Source organism: Schistocerca gregaria, unplaced genomic scaffold (assembly GCF_023897955.1).
Source record: "Schistocerca gregaria isolate iqSchGreg1 unplaced genomic scaffold, iqSchGreg1.2 ptg000537l, whole genome shotgun sequence".
In the NCBI taxonomy this organism is placed as follows: Eukaryota; Metazoa; Arthropoda; class Insecta; order Orthoptera; family Acrididae; genus Schistocerca; species Schistocerca gregaria.
Genome location: NW_026061934.1, coordinates 1,737,037 through 1,746,722, shown reverse-complemented (window position 1 = coordinate 1,746,722; position 9,686 = coordinate 1,737,037).

The window sequence follows — 9,686 nt, the reverse complement described above, 5'->3', positions numbered from 1 at the left end:
TCTTCCGACACCATTAATGAATTGAATTATTTATTAGAACTAGCGCGCGCGCGCGATTGAGAGTGTGTGTGTGTGTGTGTGTGTGTGTGTGTGTGTGTGTGTGTGTGTGTGTGTGTGTGTGTGTGTGTGTGTGTGTGTTAGAGAGAGAGAGAGAGAGAGAGAGAGAGAGAGAGAGAGAGAGAGAGAGAGAGAGAGAGAGAGGGGGGGGGTGGTCAAATAATACGTGTACAATCAGAAGTGTGACTAAATTTTCATTCCTCGTTCATGATCAGTCCATTTGCGGTCTGTGGATAGTAAATTAGCATATTATTTTCCCATTGAGTATCTCCCCATTATGGATCAATTTCAATGTAAAGTACATATAATCTAACCCTCTTGTCTGCCCCACTTCTGTTGAAGGTTACACATCACACAAATACCTTGTTGTTGTTGTTGTTGTCTTCAGTCCACAGACTGGTTTGATGCAGCTCTCCATGCTACTGTATCGTCTGGAAGCTTCATCTCCCAGTACCCACTGCAACCTACATCCTTGTGAATCTGCTTAGTGTATTCATCTCCTGGACTCCCTCCTCAATTTTTACCCTCCACGCTGCCCTCCAATATTAAATTCGTGATCCCTTAATGCCTCAGAACGTGTCCTACCATCCGACCCCATCTTCTAGTCAAGTTGTGCCACAAAGTTCTCTTCTCCCGTATCCTATTCAATACCTCCACATTAGTTATGTGATCTACCCATCTAATCTTCAGCATTCTTCTGTAGCACCACATTTCGAAAGCTTCTATTCTCTTCATGTTCAAACTATTTATTGTCCATTATTCACCTCCATACGTGGCTACACTGCATACAAATACTCGGAGAAAAGACTTCCTGATACCTAAAGCTATACTCGATGTTAGCAAATTTTTCTTCTTTAGAAACACTTTTCTTACCATTGACAGTCTACATTTTATATCCTCTCTACTTCGACCGTCATCAGTTATTTTGCTCCCTAAATAGCAAAACTCCTTTACTACTTTAAATGTCTCATTTCCTAATCTAATTCCCTCAGCATCACCCACCTTAATTCGACTACATTCCATTATCCTCGTTTTGCTTTTATTGATGCTGATCTTATATCATCCCTTCAGGACACTTCATTCTGTTCAGCTACTCTTCTAGGTTCTTTGCTGTCTCTGAATTACAAAGTCATCGGCAAACCTCAAGGTTTTAGTTTCTTATCCATGGATTTTAATTTCTACTCAGAAATTTTCTTTTGTTTCCTTTACTGCTTGCTCAATAAACAGATTGAATAACATTGGGGATAGTCTACAACCCTGTCTCATTCCCTTCCCAACCACTGCTTCAATTTCATATCCCTTGACTCTTATAACTGCCACCTGCTTTCTGTACAAATTGTAAATTGAATTCGCTCCCTGTATTTTACCCCTGCCACCTTCAGAATTTGAAAGAGAGTATTCCAGTAAACATTGTCAAAAGATTTCTCTAAGTCTACAAATGTTAGAAACGTAGGTTTGCCTTTCCTTAATCTACTTAATAAGGTAAGTCGTAGGGTCAGTATTGACTCACATGATCCAGTATTTCTACGGAATCCTAACTGGTCTTCCCTGAGGTCGGCTTCTACCATTTTTTCCATTCGTCTGTAAAGAATTTGCGTTAGTATTTTGCAGCTGTGACTTATTAAACTGATAGTTCGCTAATTTTCACATCTGTCAACACCTGCTTTCTTTGAAATTGGAATTATTTCATTCTTCTTGAAGTCTGACGGTATTTCGGCTGTCTCTTGCATCTTGCTCATCAGACAGTAACGTTCTGTCAGAGTTGGGTCTCCCAAGGCTGTCAGTAGTTCTAATGGAATGTTGCCTACTCCCGGGATCTTGTTTCGATTAAGGTCTTTCAGTGCTCTGTCAAACTCTTCACGCAGTATGTCATCTCCCATTTCATCTTCATCTACATCCTCTTCCATTTCCATTATATTGTCCTGAAGTACACTGCCCTTTTATAGATCCTCTATATACACCTTCCACCTTTCTGCATTCCCTTCTTTGCTGATAACAGGGTTTCCATCTGAGCTCTAGATATGCATACAAGTGAATCTCGTTTCTCTAAAGGTCTCTTTAATTTTCCTGTAGGCAGTATCTATCTTACCCCTAGTGATATGCGCCTCTACATCCTTACGTTTGTCCTCTAGATATCCCTGCTTAGCCATTTTGCACTTCCTGTCGATCTCATTTTGAGACATTAGTATTTCTTTTTGCCGGATTAATTTACTGCATTTTTGTATTTTCTCCTTTCATAAATTAAATTCAATATATCTTCTGTTACCCTCTTTCTCTGCGCATGTCAAGTTCCGTAGGCCCAAATTGAGGAGCAAATCTTCAAGGTCATGGAACGTGTCAGTATCTACATCTACATCCGTACTCCGCAAGCCGCCTAACGGTGTGTGGCGGAGGGTACCCTGAGTACCTCTATCCGTTCTCCCTTCTATTCCAGTCTCGTATTGTACGTGGAAAGAAGGATTCTCGGTATGCTTCTGTGTGGGCTCTAATCTCTCTGATTTTATCCTCGTGGTCTCTTCGCGAAATATAAGTAGGAGGGAGCAATACAGTGTTTGACTCTTCGGTGAAGGTATGTTCTCGAAACTTCAACAAAAGCCCATGCAGAGCTATGGAGCGTCTCTCCTGCAGAGTCTTCCACTGTAGGTTATCTATCATCTCCGTAACGCTTTCGCGATTACTAAATGATCCTGCAACGAAGCGCGCTGCTCTCCGTTGGATCTTCTCTATCTCTTCTATCAAACCTATCTGGTGTGGATCCCACACTGCTGAGCAGTATTCAAGCAGTGGGCGAACAAGCGTACTGTAACCTACTTCCTTTGTTGTCGGATTGCATTTCCTTAGGATTCTTCCAATGAATCTCAGTCTGGCATCTGCTTTACCGACGATCAACTTTATATGAACATTCCATTTTAAATCACTCCTAATGCGTACTCCCAGATAATTTATGGAATTAACTGCTTCCAGTTGCTGACCTGCTATTTTGTAGCTAAATGATAAGGGACCTATCATTCTATACATTCGCATCACATTACACTTGTCTACATTGAGATTCAATTGCCATTCCGTGCACCATGCGTCTGTTCGCTGCAGATCCTCCTGCATATCAGTACAATTTTCCATTGTTGCAACCTCTCGATACACCACAGCATCATCTGCAAAAAGCCTCAGAGACTTTCCGATGTCATCCACCAGGTCATTTATGAATATTGTGAATAGCAACGGTCCTATGACACTCCCCTGCGGCACACCTGAAATCACTCTTACTACGGAAGACTTCTCTCCATTGAGAATGACATGCTGCGTTCTGTTATCTAGGAACTCCTCGATCCAAGCACACAACTGATCTGATAGTCCGTATGCACTTACTTTGTTCATTAAACGACTGTGGGGAACTGTGTCAAACGCCTTGCGGAAGTCAAGAAACACGGCATCTACTTGTGAACCCGTGTCTAAGGCCCTCTGAGTCTCGTGGACGAATAGCGCGAGCTGGGTTTCACACGGCCGTCTTTTTCGAAACCCATGCTAATTCCTACAGAGTAGATTTCTAGTCTCCAGAAAAGGCATTATACTCGAACATAATACGTGTTCCAAAATTCTACAACTGATCGACGTTAGAGATATAGGTCTATAGTTCTGCACATCCGTTCGACGTCCCTTCTTGAAAACGGGGATGACCTGTGCCCTTTTCCAATCCTTTGGAACGCTTCGCTCTTCTAGAGACCTACGGTACACCGCTGCAAGAACGGGGCAAGTTCCTTCGCGTATTCTGTGTAAAATCAAACTGGTATCCCATCAGGACCAGAGGCCTTTCCTCTTTTGAGCGATTTTAATTGTTTCTCTATCCCTCTGTCGTCTATTTCGATATCTACCATTTTGTCAACTGTGCGACTTCAAGAGAAGGAAGCACAGTACAGTCTTCCTCTGTGAAACAGCTTTGGAAGAAGACATTTAGTATTTCGGCCTTTAGTCTGTCATCCTCTGTTTCAGTACCATTTTGGTCACAGAGTGTCTGGACATTTTGTTTTGACATAGGACCAAAATTTCTTAGGATTTTCTGCCAAGTCAGTACATAGAACTTTACTTTCGAATTCATTGAAAGCCTCTCGCATAGCCCTCCTTACACTACATTTCGCTTCGCGTAATTTTTGTTTGTCTGCAAGGCTTTGGCTATGTTTATGTTTGCTGTGAAGTTCCCTTTGCTTCCGCAGCAGTTTTCTAACTCGGTTGTTGTACCACGGTGGCTCTTTTCCATTTCTTACGATCTTCCTTGGCACATACTCATCTAACGCATATTGTTCGATGGTTTTGAACTTTGTCCACTGACCCTCAACACTATCTGTACTTGAGACAAAACTTTTGTGTTGAGCAGTCAGGTACTCTGTAATCTGCTTTTTGTCACTTTTGCTAAACAGAAAAATCTTATTACCTTTTTAATATTTCTATTTACGGCTGAAATCGTCGATGCAGTAACCGCTTTATGATCGCTGATTCCCTGTTCTGCATTAACTGATTCAAATAGTTCGGGTCTGTTTGTCACCAGAAGGTCTAATATATTATCGCCACGAGTCGGTTCTCTGTTTAACTGCTCAAGGTAGTTTTCAGATAAAGCACTTAAAATATTTCAATGGATTCTTTGTCCCTGCCACCCGTTATGAACGTTTGAGTCTCCCAGTCTATATCCAGCAAAATTAAAATCTCCTCCCAGAACTATAACATTTCCCTAAGGGGCTCCATCACTAGCCTAACGTTGGAGCTCCCAATACCTAATAAACCCCTCCCCCCGTGTGCCTGCTCGGACCTTGCTGAAGGAGCAGCCACATGTCCATTCACGGGCAGAGCGGGCGATGCCACACGGCCAGCCTCCACATTGACCCTCCGCCTCGTGCGCCGCGAACGCCACTGAACCGGCCACTCCCCTTGGGGAGAGGGTGGCCCAACCGCGCCCGGTACCCGCGAAGATCTCTCGACAGCAGGGACAGTGGGTGAAGCATCTAATACCTGTGGTGCACCATGCGACGCACCAGACTCCCCACTGCCGCTACACTCCGAGGCAGCAGCCTGAAGACGGCTGACCGCGGCCATCAACACGCTCAGCTGTTCGCGAAGAGTGGCCAGCGTCCATACACAGCAGTCACACATCCTATCCATCCTAAGGAATCAATTTACCGAAGAGACTTAATCAACTTTTAAGTAGAGTGCTAATTCACTAAAGGCGATTGATTACTGACTAAACTGTGATTGCTAACCACTTCTTGTGGAAAACAATGAAAATAGCACTACCTGTCTCTGGACTGTATTCAAAACAAACACTAGCACTACTGGCACTATGGCTGACTACAAGGACTCTCTCTGACTGTATTCAAAACAAACACGAAATCTATGTAACACTATTACTAGCACTCGACAATTAAAGCTTCCTAAAAGCAAAAACACACGGAAGAAGAAGTGAGAAGTAAGAAAAATAGAGTTAATACTTAAATTAAGGTAGCTCGCTGCACAGCAGACGTGAAGCAGCCGGCGGTTAGGGCGACACATGAACTTACAACAAAAAAGTAATAACAGATAGAAATACATGTTCATGAACCTGAGAGAAAATCAGTCCATAAGTTTAAGCAAACGCTATCAGCAGTACAATGAGAATCAGCTTAATTTTTCAATTAACTCCTCGACAGAATAAAAGGAGTGACCCATGAGGAAACACTCAAGTTTCGATTTGAAAGCGCGTGGATTACTGCTAAGAGTTTTGAATTCGAGTGGCAGCTTATTGAAAATTGATGCAGCAGTATACTGCACACATTTTTGCACATGAGTTAAGGAAGTCCGATCCAAATGGAGGTTTGATTTCTGCCGAGTATTAACCGAGTGAAAGCTGCTTATTGTTGGAAATAAACTAATATTGGTAACAAGAAACGACAATAAGGAATATACATATTGAGAGGCCAATGTCAAAATACCCAGACTCCCTGAACAGAAGTCGACAAGAGGTTCGTGAACTCACACCACTTTTTGCCCGAACCTCCAGTTTCTGAGCCAAAAATATCCTTCTAGAATGGGAAGAGTTACCCAAAAACATAATACCATACGACATAAGTGAATGGAAATAAGCAAAGTAGACTAATTTACTTGTCGAAGTATCACTCACTTTCGGCACCGTTCCAATAGTGAAAATGGCAGTATTAAGTCTTTGAACAAGATCCTGAACATGGGCTTTCCACGACATCTTACTATTTATTTGAACACCTAGGAATGTGAACCGTTCAGTTTCACCAATCATATGCCCATGCTGTGAAATTAAAACGTCAGGTTTTGTTGAATTGTGTGTTAGAAAATGTAAAAACTGAAGCTTACTGTGATTTAACGTTAGTTTATTTTCTACAAGCCATGGACTGAGGTCATGTACTGCACTACTTGAAACGGAGTCAATGTTGCACACAACATCCTTTACTACCAAGCTAGTGTCATCAGCAAACAAAAATATTTTAGAGTTACCCGTAATACTTGAGGGCATATCATTTATATAAATAAGGAACTGGAGCGGCCCCAACACTGATCCCTGAGGAACCCCCTCCCCCTTGACAGTACACCACTCAGATCCCTCATCACACTGTATTACTTTCCCCCATTCCCGTAGATCGTTCCCTAATGATCTTCCTGAAACACTCTACAACTTCTGATTCTGTCAGTTCTTTCAGGTCCCATCTCCTTAAATTCCCACCTTTTTCCAGTTTCTTCAGTTTAATCTACAGTTCATAATCAATATATTGTGATCAGAGTCCACATTTGCCCCTGGAAATGTCTTACAATTTAAAATCTGGTTCCTAAATCTCTGTCTTACCATTATATAATATATATGAAATATTGCAGTATCTCCAGGTCTCTTCCACGTATACAATCTTCTTTCATGATTTTTGAACCAAGTGTTAGCTATGATTAAGTTATGCTCTGGGCAAAAACCTACCAGGCGGCTTCCTCTTTCATTTTTTACTCCCATTCCATATTCACCTACTACGTTTCCTTTTCTTCCATTTCCTACTGTCGAATTCCAGTCACCCATTAATATTAAATTTTCATCTCCCATCACTATCCGAATGATTTCTTTTATCTCATCACACATTTCATCAATTTCTTCATCATCTGCGGACTACTTTTACGACTTTGGTAGGCGTGGGATTCGTGGCTATCTTGGCCACAACAATGCGTTCACTATGCTGTTTGTAGTAGCTTACCCGCATTCCTATTTTTATTAATTATTAGACCTACTTATGCATTATCTTCATATTAGCCTTCCTAATACTAAAATCTATATCCGATGTTAACAATGACGCCGGTGGATGGACTATCAGGAAATTACTGACCGTCGAGAAAGTCACAAATATAACCGACAAGCTAATGGGCCCTTCACAGGAAAAGGTTTTTTGCCAGAAAACGGGGAAAATTGAAACCCAGCAAATGAGTGAAAAAATGTATATTCACTGACAAAAAAAATAGTGTACGCACACAACTTACACAACAATAGTCTGGGATTACTCTATTACGTAATACAGTTTTTGTGATTGTATCTTGCAGCTTTAGTTATTTTTAATTAAAAGAGGCTTTAAAAGGACAGAAAGAACGTGTTGGACTACGCTACAGATCGTTCTGTTAGCACAGTCTTTACTTTGTAATCACTTTCGTTGACTTCGGCAACTCTCAACAGAAATCTCCAACCTAACCGAGACAATGTGCTACGATACAGCCGAGATCATGACAAGAGAATGGGCTACATCACACTCGAAGTAAATGTATATAGGTAAGGATCCCCATGACCTGTATACGTCTGTTATAAAAAATCTCCAAGCCACTCTCCTCAAATAGACCGCAATCTTCTCTTGACCTTCAACTGTTACTATTTCAGAATTAGAAACCAGATTCAAAGAAAATTTGGCTACAAGGCACAAAACTAGAAAAATAAAAATAATAAAAGTGAGAACGTGAAACATGTTAGCAATAACCATAAACAGGAGATTTACAGAAAATATAATTGAGAAAGGAAATCATTAATATTAACGACCGTTTAGGAACTCTAGGCTACGAAATGGATAAAACCACATATCGAATAAGTGGTGGAAGAGTTAGTGTGTTTTAAGATTAAATCCAAACAAGAATTAGAGAAAAATATATCGAAGCAAGGCCTCTATTACGAAAAATTGCTAAATCTCAAGACAAATTGTGTCCTTCTGTATTAGATGAAATGTTTTGGCCCCTAGTACGGATGAAACAGTATCTGCAGTATCAACAGGAACTTCGGACATGTGTTTCATATTTCATCCAAGCCTGCAGTCTATAAATATTTAAACAAAATACTAAAACAAAATACCACTACAGGGGAATTACTTACGAAGTAGTTCTTGGTAAAGAAACACAGGACACAATTACGTATGTAGGCTTAATACGAACTACAACTGTGTTTATAAATCGCTATAGTTGCCTTGGACTAACGACGAGCAAATATCAATATAACCTGTACGCTTTTCAAAGCTGTTATCCATGAAAAAGCCAAACTACGTATCGTGAACAAAATACAATTTAACACCGAAACAATGACATTAGCTGACAATGGGCACAGACTTTAGTCAATGGGCACTGTTGAAAATTTGTGCCAGACCAGGATTAGCACCCGAGTCCCCTGGTTACGAGGGAGAGGCAATGATCACTGTGTCCGAATTACACAGTGGTCAACAGAATAGCACGAACTGCCCGAGCATGCCGTTCTTTAGATCCAAATTCTCAATTTCTCCATAGACTGCTAATGCACTGCTCCTTGAACATAATCCTCCTCCCTTTAATTATACAGTACATGGCCAAAAAAACAGACACCGAATATATGCAAACTTGGCCTTACGAACATTGCAGACGTCGTCTATGTAACACACGTCAAACTTCAAAGAATTTACCAATTCGTTGCATTGTTTACTATAGACCACAAATCAAGTAACGTAAAAAAAGCACTGCGTCTATTGAGATCATGATTCAGAGTTTAAAAAAAACTAATAAGTCGCCTACATATTACAGTTGCTGCCGAAAGAGGAGAACCATTATTTTCCCACAAAAGGAAATATAGTTAAAATTACGCTTCTATTTCGGTTAGTTTATGCGGTTACTAAAATTTGCAGTGAAAGTTACATAGTGGACTCTACCCTCCCCCCACCAGAAACGTAGTTATCGTGGCTGTTGTGAGACTTTTGTACACAGTTAGAGAAAGTGTGTTAAATGTGGCGCGGACGGAAACGCTAGGCTACGCTACAGGGCAATGTGCTCGCACAACGTTTAGTCGGCATTCATAATCGTTGGCGTAAACAACACTCAATCAAATTACCACCTTCCAACCTAACTTAGATCTCGGGCTACACTACCAATCGGCCTGTCATCACAACCAAAAATTCATTGAGGGGGGTGGGGGGATTTCCTGTAGCTCTCTCTAATGTATCTCTAGGCAAAACTGCCAGTTTTGTCAGACTCAACAGCAAGATTTACCAATGGTAAACACTTTTGAGACGGCTCGTAATTTTAGAATAGTCCTCTTCGTCTTACTTGGCATAAATTGTTCGCTGGCGTCCCAGCAGCTAGCTCCCTCAGTGTCTGCTTATGCC